Source organism: Triticum dicoccoides, chromosome 3A (assembly GCF_002162155.2).
Source record: "Triticum dicoccoides isolate Atlit2015 ecotype Zavitan chromosome 3A, WEW_v2.0, whole genome shotgun sequence".
NCBI classification, from domain to species: domain Eukaryota; kingdom Viridiplantae; phylum Streptophyta; class Magnoliopsida; order Poales; family Poaceae; genus Triticum; species Triticum dicoccoides.
Genome location: NC_041384.1, coordinates 369,749,160 through 369,763,312, shown reverse-complemented (window position 1 = coordinate 369,763,312; position 14,153 = coordinate 369,749,160). Strand labels below are relative to the sequence as shown.

Genomic DNA, 14,153 nt, shown 5'->3' with positions numbered 1-14,153 from the left:
GGAAATGTCCACGAGGAAAGAGCTAGGGTTTCGGCGTAGGTGGGCTTCGGGTCAGAACTGCCCTTGGATCCACGAGCATCCGACGGTGTTCCATGCATGATCTGCGTGAAACGCCCATGGATCAATCAAAATGCAGTATCCGTATAAGATGTTATGACCATCTTAATTGGTCCTAGTTGAATGAAAAATTGGTCGCAGTGGACTAAAAATTCATTTTCCATTTTCCGAGTGCCCGAAATGAGTTTTTTTTTAAAGGACCTACTATATATTTGTTGCAAAATTGGATCAAATCATTTTTTTTTAAATACTAGACCATATTTAATGCATAATTGACAAAATGGTTGGGATCCAAAAAATTTGATCCACCTCGGGTGAAAAAGATAAATTTCCGACGATTTAGTAGGAACCGGGTCAGCTGCCTCATAGTTTGCTATTTATTTTTTCAAAAATCATTTCTAGGTATATAAGTATCTATTTAATTAGAGAAACATCAAAAGTTTTCCAAGATTCAACCACTAGCTAGAAACGGTCAAGCCCACGTTTTGAGCGCATTTTGAAACGGGCGTAAAAAATTCAAAAAAAATCAAAAAAATGGAAAACCTTCACATTGTGTCATTATATATGACCAAGTTTCTAGGAAGAATAATAAACATATAATACGACAATTATTTTTAAAAAGTGTTCTAAAAAATGAGCTATCATGCGTGAAGATTCATGGCTTTCAAGCCAAATGATCAATCTTATGGCCACATTCATGGCATAGTTTGTTCAAATGATCTCATATTGTGCAGAAGGATGCATCTTGGAATTCCAAACAATGTTGCCTAAGGGAGTTTTCATTTTCTTTGCATGGAAAATTCATTTTCCATCTTCCGAATGCCTGAAATGAGTTTTTTTTGAAGGACCTACCATATATTTGTTGCAAAATTGGACCACATCAATTTTCTAAAATACTAGGCCATATTTAATGCACAATTGAGAAAATGGTTGAGTGTCAAAAGTTTTGATCCACCTCTGGTGAAAAAGACAAATTCCTGCCGATTTAGCAGGAACCGAGTCAAATTTAAACTGCAACTGCCTCATAGTTTGCTCCTTATTTTTTTCAAAAATCATTTCTAGGTATAGAAGTATCTATTTAATTAGAGAAACATCAAAAGTTTTCCAAGATTCAACCACTAGCTAGGAACGATCAAGCCCGCCGTTTTGACCGCACTTTGAAACGGGCATAAAAAATTTAAAAAAATCAAAAAATTGAAAAACCTTCACATTGTGTCATTATATGTGACCAAGTTTGCAGAAAAAATAATAAACTTGTAATACAACAATTATTTTAAAAAAAATGTTCTCAGAAATGAGCTATCATGCGTGAAGATTCATGACTTTCAAGTCAAATGATCAATCTTATGGCCACATTCATGACATAGTTTGTTCAAATGATCTCATAATGAGCACAAGGGTGCATCTTGGAATTCCAAACAATGTTGCCTAAGGGATTTTTCATTTTCTTGGCACGGAAAATTCATTTTCCATTTTCCGAATGCCCAAAATGAGTTTTTTTTGTGAAGGACCTACCATATATTTGTTGCAAAATTGGACCAAATCAATTTTATAAAATACTAGGACATATTTAATGCACAATTGACAAAATGGTTGGGTGTCAAAAGTTTTGATCCACCTCTGGTGAAAAAGACAAATTCCCGACGATTTAGTAGGAACCGAGTCAAATTTAAACTGTAGCTGCCTCATAGTTTGCTCTTTATATTTTTCAAAAATCATTTCTAGGTATATAAGTATCTATTTAATCAGAGAAATATCAAAAGTTTTCCAAGATTCAACCACTAGTTAGGAAGGATCAAACCCGCCGTTTCGATCGCATTTCGAAATAGGCATAAAAAATAAAAAAATAATAAAAAAATGGAAAACCTTCGCATTGTGTCATTATATGTGACCAAGTTTCTAAGAAAATATTAACCTTATAATACGACAATTATTTTAAAAAAGTGTTCTCAGAAATGAGCTATCATGTGTGAAGATTCGGGGTTTTCAAGCCAAATGATCAATCCTATGGCCACATTCATGGTATAGTTTATTCAAATGATCTCGTATTGTGCACAAGGGTGCATCTCGGAATTCCAAACAATGTTGCCTAAGTGAGTTTTCATTTTCTTTACACGGAAAATTCATTTTCCATTTTTTGAATGCCCAAAATGAGTTTTTTTTGTGAAGGAGCTACCATATAATTGTTGCAAAATTGGACCAAATAATTTTTATGAAATATTAGGCCATATTTAATGCATAATTGACAAGATGTTTGGGTGTCAAAAGTTTTCATCCACCACTTGTGAAAAAGACAAATTTCTGCCGATTCAGTAGGAAGCGGGTCAATTTTGAACTGCATCTACCTTATAGTCAGCTCTTTATTTGTTACAAAAATTATTTCTAGATATATAAGTATCTACTCCCTCCGTCCCATAATATAAGAACGTTTTTGACACTCATTTAGTGTCAAAAACGTTCTTATATTATGGGACAGAGGGAGTATTTAATTAGAAATACATGGTTTGGTGGCGATACATCGAGGTTTGGATGGTGAACGAGGGCCCCAACTCCAGAGCGCGTAAACTCGCATGCCCGCCGTGTGGTCACCGCGTGACCGTGGCGCTGCCATGTGTTTTGGGCGGCCTAGGCATGTCTAGGGGGTTGGGTTGTTGGAAATATGCCCTAGAGGCAATAATAAATTAGTTATTATTATATTTCCTTGTTCATGATAATCGTTTATTATCCATGCTAGAATTGTATTGATAGGAAACTCAGATACATGTGTGGATACATAGACAACACCATGTCCCTAGTAAGTCTCTAGTTGACTAGCTCGTTGATCAATAGATGGTTATGGTTTCCTGACCATGGACATTGGATGTCATTGATAACGGGATCACATCATTAGGAGAATGATGTGATGGACAAAGACCCAATCCTAAGCCTAGCACAAGATCATGTAGTTCGTATGCTAAAGCTTTTCTAATGCCAAGTATCATTTCCTTAGACCATGAGATTGTGCAACTCCCGGATACCGTAGGAGTGCTTTGGGTGTGCCAAATGTCACAACGTAACTGGGTGGCTATAAAGGTACACTACAGATATCTCCGAAAGTGTCTGTTGGGTTGGCACAAATCGAGACTGGGATTTGTCACTCCATGTAAACGGAGAGGTATCTCTGGGCCCACTCGGTAGGACATCATCATAATGTGCACAATGTGATCAAGGAGTTGATCACGGGATGATGTGTTACGAAACGAGTAAAGAGACTTGCCGGTAACGAGATTGAACAAGGTATCGGGATACCGACGATCGAATCTCGGGCAAGTATCGTACCGCTAGACAAAGGGAATTGTATACGGGATTGATTAAGTCCTTGACATCGTGGTTCATCCGATGAGATCATCGTGGAACATGTGGGAGCCAACATGGGTATCCAGATCCCGCTGTTGGTTATTGACCGGAGAGTCATCTCGGTCATGTCTGCATGTCTCCCGAACCCGTAGGGTCTACACACTTAAGGTTCGGTGACGCTAGGGTTATAGAGATATAAGTATGCGGTAACCCAAAAGTTGTTCGGAGTCCCGGATGAGATCCCAGACGTCACGAGGAGTTCCGGAATGGTCCGGAGGTAAAGAATTATATATAGGAAGTGCTATTTCGGCCATCGGGACAAGTTTTGGGGTCATCGGTATTGTACCGGGACCACCGAAAGGGTCCCGGGGGTCCACCGGGTGGGGCCACCTACCCCGGGGGGGCACATGGGCTGTAGGGGGTGCGCCTTGGCCTATATGGGCCAAGGGCACCAGCCCCTAGAGGCCCATGCGCCAAAGGGACAAGAGGAGGGGAGAGTCCTAAAGGGGGAAGGCACCTCCGAGGTGCCTTGGGGAGGATGGACTCCTCCCCCCCTTGGCCGCACCCTTCCTTGGAGGAAGGGGCAAGGCTGCGCCCTCCCCTTCTCCCTTGGCCCTATATATAGTGGGGGGGAGGGAGGGCAACCATACCTAAGCCCTGGTGCCTCCCTCTCCCTCCCATGACACATCTCCCTCCTCCCGTAGCGCTTGGCGAAGCCCTGTTGGAATCCCGCTACTTCCACCATCATGCCGTCGTGCTGCTGGATCTCCATCAACCTCTCCTTCCCCCTTGCTGGATCAAGAAGGAGGAGACGTCGCTGCTCCGTACGTGTGTTGAACGCGGAGGTGCCGTCCGTTCGGCGCTAGGATCATCGGTGATTTGGATCACGATGAGTATGACTCCATCAACCCCGTTCTCTTGAACGCTTCCGCGCGCGATCTACAAGGGTATGTAGATCCACTCCTCCCTCGTTGCTAGATGACTCCATAGATTGATCTTGGTGACACGTAGGAAAATTTTGAATTATTGCTACGTTCCCCAACAGTGGCACCATGAGCTAGGTCTATGCGTAGTTTCTATGCACGAGTAGAACACAAAGTAGTTGTGGGCGTTGATTTTGTTCAATATGCTTACCGTTACTAGTCCAATCTTGATTCGGTGGCATTGTGGGATGAAGCGGCCCGGACCGACCTTACACGTACTCTTACGTGAGACTGGTTCCACCGACTGACATGCACTAGTTGCATAAGGTGGCTAGCGGGTGTCTGTCTCTCCCACTTTAGTCGGATCGGATTCGATGAAAAGGGTCCTTATGAAGGGTAAATAGCAATTGGCATATCACGTTGTGGTTTTTGCGTAGGTAAGAAACGTTCTTGCTAGAAACCCATAGCAGCCACGTAAAACATGCGAACAACAATTAGAGGACGTCTAACTTGTTTTTGCAGGGTATGCTATGTGATGTGATATGGCCAAAAGGATGTGATGAATGATATATGTGATGTATGAGATTGATCATGTTCTTGTAATAGGAATCACGACTTGCATGTCGATGAGTATGACAACCGGCAGGAGCCATAGGAGTTGTCTTAATTTATTTATGACCTGCGTGTCAACATAAACATCATGTAATTACTTTACTTTGTTGCTAACCGTTAGCTGTAGAAGTAGAAGTAATAGTTGGCGAGACAACTTCATGAAGACACGATGATGGAGATCATGATGATGGAGATCATGGTGTCATGCCGGTGACGATGATGATCATGGAGCCCCGAAGATGGAGATCAAAAGGAGCAATATGATATTGGCCATATCATGTCACTATTTGATTGCATGTGATGTTTATCATGTTTTTGCATCTTGTTTACTTAGAACGACGGTAGTAAATAAGATGATCCCTCATAATAATTTCAAGAAAGTGTTCCCCCTAACTGTGCACCGTTGCGACAGTTCGTTGTTTCGAAGCACCACGTGATGATCGGGTGTGATAGATTCTAACGTTCACATACAACGGGTGTAAGACAGATTTACACACGCGAAACACTTAGGTTGACTTGACGAGCCTAGCATGTACAGACATGGCCTCGGAACACAGAAGACCGAAAGGTCGAGCATGAGCCGTATAGTAGATACGATCAACATGAAGATGTTCACCGATGATGACTAGTCCGTCTCACGTGATGATCGGACACGGCCTAGTTGACTCGGATCATGTAATCACTTAGATGACTGGAGGGATGTCTAACTGAGTGGGAGTTCATAAGATGAACTTGTTTATCCTGAGCATAGTCAAAAGGTCTTCGCAAATTATGTCGTAGCTCGCGCTTCAGTTCTACTGTTTAGATATGTTCCTAGAGAAAATTTAGTTGAAAGTTGATAGTAGCAATTATGCAGACTAGGTCCGTAAACTGAGGATTGTCCTCATTGCTTCATAGAAGGCTTATGTCCTTAATGCATCGCTCAGTGTGCTGAACCTCGAACGTTGTCTGTGGATGTTGCGAACATCTGACATACACATTTTGATAACTACGTGATAGTTCAGTTAAACGGCTTAGAGTTGAGGCACCGAAGACGGTTTTGAAACGTCGCGAAACATATGAGATGTTTCGAGGGCTGAAATTAGGATTTCAGACTCGTGCCCACGTCAAGAGGTATGAGACCTCCGACGATTTTCTTAGCCTGCAAACTAAGGAGAAAAGCTCAATTGTTGAGCTTGTGCTCAGATTGTCTGAGTACAACAATCATTTGAATCAAGTGGGAGTTGATCTTCCAAATGAGATAGTGATGTTTCTCCGAAGTCATTACCACCAAGATGCTTGAGCTTCATGATGAACTATAATATATCAGGGACATATATGATGATCCTTGAGATATTCACGATGTTTGACACCACAAAAGTAGAGATCAAGAAGGAGCATCAATTGTTGATGGTTGGTGAAACCACTAGTTTCAAGAAGGGCAAGGGCAAAAAGGGATGCTTCATGAAACGGAAAATCAGTTGTTGCTCTAGTGAAGAAACCCAAGGTTGAACCCAAACCCGAGACTAAGTGCTTCTGTAATAAAGGGAACAGCCACTGGAGCAGAATTACCCTAGATACTTGGTAGATAAGAAGGCTGGCAAGGTCGATAGAAGTATATTGGATATACATTGTGTTGATGTGTACTTTACTAGTACTCCTAGTAGCACCAGGGTATTAGATACCGGTTCGGTTGCTAAGTGTTAGTAACTCGAAATAAAAGCTACGGAATAAACGGAGACTAGCTAAAGGTGAGCTGACGATATGTGTTGGAAGTGTTTCCAATGTTGATATGATCAAGCATCACACGCTCCCTCTACCATTGAGATTGGTGTTTGTGATGAGCATAGACATGATTGGATTATGTCTATCGCAATACGGTTATTCATTTAAGGAGAATAACGGTTACTCTGTTTATTTGAATAATACCTTCAATGGTCTTGCACCTAAAATGAATGGTTCATTGAATCTCGATCATAGTGATACACATGTTCATGCCAAAAGATATAAGATAGTAATGATAGTACCACCTACTTGTGGCACTACCACTTAAGTCATATCGGTATAAAACGCATGAAGAAGCTCCATGTTGATGGATCTTTGGACTCACTCATTTTGAAAGGATTGAGACATGTGAACCATGTTTGTTGGTAGATATGCATGAAGAAACTCTATATAGATGGATTGTTTGGACTCACTTGATTTTGAATCACTTGAGACATGCAAATCATACCACATGGGCAAGATGACTGAAAGCCTCGTTTTCAGTAAAATGGAACTAGAAAGCAACTTGTTCACATTTTGATGTGTGCAGTCCAATGAGTGCTGAGGCGTGTAGTGGATATCGTTATGTTCTTACTTCACAGATGATTTGAGTAGATGTTGAGTATATTTACTTGATGAATCACGAGTCTAAATTATTGAAAGGTTCAAGTAATTTCAGGGTGAAGTTGAAAGATCGTTGTGACAAGAGGATAAAAGATCTATGATATGATCATAGAGATGAATATCTGAATTACGAGTTTGGCACAGAATTAAGACATTGGGGAAATTGTTTCACAACTAATACAGCCTGGAACACCATAGTGTGATGGTGTGTCCGAACATCATAACTGCACCCTATTGGATATGATGCATACCATGATGTCTCTTATCGAATTACCACGATAGTTTATGGGTTAGGCATTAAAGACAACCACATTCACTTTAAATAGGGCACCACGTAATTCCGATGAGATGACACCGTATGAACTATGGTTTAGAGAAACCTAAGCTGTCATTTCTTAGAAGTTTGGGGCTGCGATGCTTATGTGAAAAAGTTCAGGCTGATAAGCTCGAACCCAAAGCGGATAAATGCATCTTCATAGGACACCCAAAACAGTTGGGTATACCTCCTGTCTCAGAACCGAAAGCAATAAGGGATTGTTTCTAGGATCGGGTCCTTTCTCGAGGAAAAGTTTCTCTCGAAAGAATTGAGTGGGAGGATGGTGGAGACTTGATGAGGTTATTGAACCGTCTCTTCAACTAGTGTGTGGCAGGGCACAGGAAGTTGTTCCTGTGGCACCTACACCAATTGAAGTGGAAGCTTATGATAGTGATCATGAAACTTCAGATCAAGTCACTACCAAACCTCGTGGGATGACAAGGATGCGTACTACTTCAGAGTGGTACGTAATCCTGTCTTTGAAGTCATGTTGCTAGACAACAATGAACCTACGAGTTATGGAGAAGCGATGGTGGGCCCGGATTCCGATAAATGGCTCGAGGCCATAAAATCCGAGAGAGGATCCATGTATGGAAACAAAGTGTAGACTTTGACAGAACAACTCGATGGTCGTGAGGCTGTTGAGTACAGATGGATTTTAAAAGGAAGACGGACAATGATGGTAAATGTCACCATTAAGAAAGCTCGACTTGTCGTTAAGATGTTTTCCGACAAGTTCAAGGAGTTGACTACGATGAGACTTTCTCACTCGTAGCGATGGTAAGAGTCTGTTGGAATTATATTAGCGATTACTGCATTATTTATGAAATCTTGCAGATAGGATGTCAAAACATTGTTTCCTCGACGATTTTCTTGAGGAAAGGTTGTATGTGATACAACCGGAAGGTTTTGTCAATCCTGAAAGATGCTAATAAGTATGCAAAGCTCCAGCAATCCTTCTAAGGACTGGAGTAAGCATCTCGGAGTTGGAATGTATGCTTTGATAAGATGATCAAAGTTTTGGGTGTATACAAAGTTTATGAGAAACTTGTATTTCCAAAGAAGTGAGTGGGAGCACTATAGAATTTCTGATAAATATATGTTGTTGACATATTGTTGATCAGAAATGACGTAGAATTTCTGGAAAGCATATAGGGTTATTTGGAAAGTGTTTTTCAATGGAAAGCCTGGATTAATCTACTTGAACATTGAGCATCAAGATCTATAAGGATAGATCAAAACGCTTAATGGTACTTTCAAATGAGCACATACCTTGACATGATCTTGAAGGTGTTCAAGATGGATCAGTCAAAGAAGGAGTTCTTGCCTGAGTTGTAAGGTATGAAGTTAAGACTTAAAGCTCGACCACGGCAGAAGAAAGAGGAAGGACGAAGGTCGTCCCCTATGCTTTTATCATAGGCTCTCTACAGTATGCTATGCTGTGTACCACACCTGAAGTGTGCCTTGCCATGAGTTAGTCAAGGGGTACAAGAGTGATCCAAGAATGGATCACAGGACAGCGGTCAAAGTTATCCTTAGTAACTAGTGGACTAAGGAATTTTCTCGATTATGGAGGTGGTAAAAGAGTTCGTTGTAAAGGGTTACGCCGATGCAAACTTTGACACTAATCCAGATTATTCTGAGTAGTAGACTGGATTCGTATAGTAGAACAGTTATTTGGAATAGCTCCAAATATAGCGTAGTAGCTGCATCTACAAGATGACATAGAGATTTGCGAAGTACATACGGATCTGAAAGATTCAGACCCGTTGACTATAACATCTCTCACAAGCATAACATGTTCAAACCCAGAACTCATCGAGTGTTAATCACATGGTAATGTGAACTAGATTATTGACTCTAGTAAACTCTTTGGGTGTTAGTCACATGGGGATGTGACCTTGAGTGTTAATCACATATCGATGTGAACTGGATTATTGACTCTAGTGCAAGTGGGAGACTGTTGGAAATATGCCCTAGAGGCAATAATAAATTAGTTATTACTATATTTCCTTGTTCATGATAATCGTTTATTATCCATGCTAGAATTGTATTGATAGGAAACTCAGATACATGTGTGGATACATAGACAACACCATGTCCCTAGTAAGCCTCTAGTTGACTAGCTCATTGATCAATAGATGGTTACGGTTTCCTGACCATGGACATTGGATGTCATTGATAACGGGATCACATCATTAGGAGAATGATGTGATGGACAAAGACCCAATCCTAAGCCTAGCACAAGATCATGTAGTTCGTATGCTAAAGCTTTTCTAATGTCAAGTATCATTTCCTTAGACCATGAGATTGTGCAACTCCCGGATACCGTAGGAGTGCTTTGGGTGTGCCAAATGTCACAACATAACTAGGTGGCTATAAGGGTACACTATAGGTATCTCTGAAAGTGTCTGTTGGGTTGGCACAAATCGAGACTGGGATTTGTCACTCCGTGTAAACGGAGAGGTATCTCTGGGCCCACTCGGTAGGACATCATCATAATGTGCACAATGTGATCAAGGAGTTGATCACGGGATGATGTGTTACGGAACGAGTAAAGAGACTTGCCGGTAACGAGATTGAACAAGGTATCGGGATACCGACGATCGAATCTCGGGCAAGTATCATACCGCTAGACAAAGGGAATTGTATACGGGATTGATTAAGTCCTTGACATCGTGGTTCATTCGATGAGATCATCGTGGAACATGTGGGAGCCAACATGGGTATCCAGATCCCGCTGTTGGTTATTGACCGGAGAGTCATCTCGGTCATGTCTGCATGTCTCCCGAACCCGTAGGGTCTACACACTTAAGGTTCGGTGACGCTAGGGTTATAGAGATATAAGTATGCAGTAACCCAAAAGTTGTTCGGAGTCCCGGATGAGATCCCGGACATCACGAGGAGTTCCGGAATGGTTCGGAGGTAAAGAATTATATATAGGAAGTGCTATTTCGGCCATCGGGACAAGTTTTGGGGTCATCGGTATTGTACCGGGACCACCGGAAGGGTCCCGGGGGTCCACCGGGTGGGGCCACCTACCCCGGGGGGCCACATGGGCTGTAGGGGGTGCGCCTTGGCCTATATGGGCCAAGAGCACCAGCCCCTAGAGGCCCATGCGCCAAAGGGACAAGAGGAGGGGAGAGTCCTAAAGGGGGAAGGCACCTTCGAGGTGCCTTGGGGAGGATGGACTCCTCCCCCCCCTTGGCCGCACCCTTCATTGGAGGAAGGGGCAAGGCTGCGCCCTCCCCTTCTCCCTTGGCCCTATATATAGTGGGGGGGAGGGAGGGCAACCATACCTAAGCCCTGGCGCCTCCCTCTCCCTCCCATGACACATCTCCCTCCTCCCGCAGCGCTTGGCGAAGCCCTGTTGGAATCTCGCTACTTCCACCACCACGCCGTCGTGCTGCTGGATCTCCATCAACCTCTCCTTCCCCCTTGCTGGATCAAGAAGGAGGAGACATCGCTGCTCCGTACGTGTGTTGAACGCGGAGGTGCCGTCCGTTCGGCGCTAGGATCATCGGTGATTTGGATCACGACGAGTACGACTCCATCAACCCCGTTCTCTTGAACGCTTCCGCGCGCGATCTACAAGGGTATGTAGATCCACTCCTCCCTCGTTGCTAGATGACTCCATAGATTGATCTTGGTGACACGTAGGAAAATTTTGAATTATTGCTACGTTCCCCAACATGGGTACTCCCTAGGCAGGTGCTAGGAAGAAAATTACAACATAAGATTCTCACGAGGAGACCGAACTATGCTCAAACATGAATTAGCAGCCAAGTGTTTGATTAGCGATACGGGAAATGCACGTGGCCAATGGGCGTGAGTTTTGGCTGAGGATGATCATCTACTAAGAAGACTGTCTTCACTATTTTTAGCTCAAAATGAGGAGCCTAGGTGGTACTTGCTTTGCAAAGTACCACGCTAGACAGAAATATGAATGTTGAAGCTGGGCTCAAAATAATAAATAGATTGAGCTGAAATTTGGTGGGGGATGGTTATTTGGGCATAGGAAATCACTATAGAAAATTGATACCATTTGGACATGCCAAAGTGGTACTTCCTTCACAATGTTATTCCCTGGACAGAAACTTGGGAAAATTAGTGAGAGAAATTGGATAAATGAAATGAGCTTAAATTTTGTGTAGGCAAGTTACATAGGTATGGTCATGCCCTGGTAAATTTTCAGATCATTTGGGTAAGCCTAGCTAGTACTTACTTCACAAAGCTTCTCTCGAGATAGAAACTTTGGAAATTTCCTGAGAAAGATTTACCAGGAAAATGGAGTTGAATATTATCACGTGGCAATGATTTGGGTATGGAAGAGTGCCCAAAAAGTTTGAGGGTAATAGGAGGGATCTGGATAACACTTGCTTTGCAATGTGCCAATCTGGCCATAAAATATAAATTGAACCTGGGCTCACATAGATGATTTGACGGAGCTGCAATTTGGAGGAGGGTGATAATTTGGGCATATGAAGGAACTGTATAAATTTCATGTCATTTGGATATATAAAAGTGGTACTTTCTTCACAATGCTTCTAGGTGGAAAAAAAACTTTGGAAATTTGCCGAGGAAGATTTATTGGGCAAATAGATCTGAATTTTGTCATGAGGCAATGACTTGGATAGGAAAGAGTGCCCAAAAATTTTGAGGGCAATCAAGAACATATAAATAGCACTTCTTTCACAAAGTATTGTTGTGAACAGAATAGGAAAATGAATATTTTCGAATTGTTTTTGAACTAGGCTAGGAAGGATTTTTACATATTTGACGAAGATATGACCCAAAGAATTTATGAGATTTTTTAGGGAATTTTGGGAATGATAGAAATATAGGTTGCTTCACAACCTAGGGCAAAAATTGACACATGGACATGACACATTGGCAAAACTGATGAGGCGGCGCCTAGTCATAGCAATCCACCACAATTTACAAGGTTATGACCATCTATTGGTCGTGATCAGCTAGAAGTAAGGCATCAGATCAGTGTTGTCTTCTTTATGACCATTTCGTGTAAGGAAATTACGACCTTTCTGACCAACATGGTCGATATAGTTGAGGGTTTGGAGCCCCCCGAACAGCTTTTGACCAATTGATCTCAAATGGTCGTAGATCTATGACCAATTCTTCCAGGATCACTGACAGAAGGTCACTAGTTGACATATTTCTTGTAGTGATGGCTCTATATGAATGTGTCGGATTTTGGGTTCTGGCAGACCCTTGAGGTTCGAACACTGGGGTGCGCGCGGAGATTTCGCCTTCTACCTACCTACACCCCTCCGCCTTGCTAAGATCTAAGCTATGGAAAGAACAACACAAGAGACACATGGTTTATACTGGTTCGGGCCACCGTTGTGGTGTAATACCCTACTCCAGTGTGTGGTGTGGTGGATTGCCTCTTGGGCTGATGATGATGAGCAATACAAGGAAGAACAGCCTCGCGAGGGTCTGTTCTTGGCTGAGGGGATGAACTGCTAGGAGAAGTTCAGTCACCCTTCTCTCTCTCTCTTCTCTCTATTCTCTCTCTGATCTCCCCCTAGCTAGTTTCTCTCTTCTTGATTCCGATCCCAGATTGTTTATGGGTTGGCCGATTCTCGATCCCTCTAACCTGGGGGTGGCTAGTCCTATTTATAGGCAAAGGCCCTGGGCCTCTTCCCAAATATTGAGCGGGAAGGGCGCCAACAATTGGCCATTTTGAAGGGGAACATCTGGTACACTTATCCTGACTAAAGTTGGTCCTCGCCTGCCAAAGGCTCTGGTAGTGACGCTGGCTTGGGCTCCACAATGACTTCCTCCCTGCCGTTGGACTGGTCTTAGTCTCGTTGCACCGAAATGGGTGCCTTTGCTTGATGCTCTCGCCCGCGCTTGCTCCCTTTGCACCAAAGAGGAAAGGAGGATACTGCGCGGGCTGGCGCCCGCCTGGCACCCTTGGTCGTCATGGCTTGCGTCACAGGCACCTTGTGAGGTACCCCACCTTGATCTCTCCGCCTCCTCGCGAGCCAGCCTGACGAGGCCGTGCCTGAGGAAGCTCCATGTCGTTCACCCCGCGAGGCTTGGCCCCTCGCGAGGGTCTTGGGTCTGTGTTGATGAAGATGGACCGTGCTAGGCCCCCCTTCGAGCCACGCCATGGGCCGCAGGCAGGCAAGTCTGGGGACCCCCGATCCCAGAACGCCGACAGTAGCCCCCGGGCCCAAGGCGCGCCCGGACTTGGCCGTGCAGGGAGGCGAAAGGGCAAGGGCGAAGCGCCGCGGGCCCTAACAGCCTGCGGCCTTGGGCGCCGCGTGGCGGTTGATTGGACGTGAGCGTCTCCACTTCCCCATGGCGCCTCGGCAACTGCACGGATTGGACAACTCCCTGCATGCAAAGCGGGTCATGATTACCTGCGATTGTGGAGGTCGGCGGTTGGCCTTCGCCGGCCATAAGTATGGAACGGCGCGCGCCCTTCCAGTCCATCCCTTCTTGCTTCTCCTTCTTCTTCATGGCCCCGTCGAGGAGGTTCTCGGCCGCAGAGAAGGGGAAGGCTCGCCAGGTTG

The 14,153-nt window shown here is 43.7% G+C and overlaps 1 pseudogene; it reads right to left on the bottom strand.

The window, feature by feature from the left end:
• Positions 1–14,153, bottom strand: part of LOC119272307 — a 72,296-nt pseudogene that overhangs the window by 2,492 nt on the left and 55,651 nt on the right.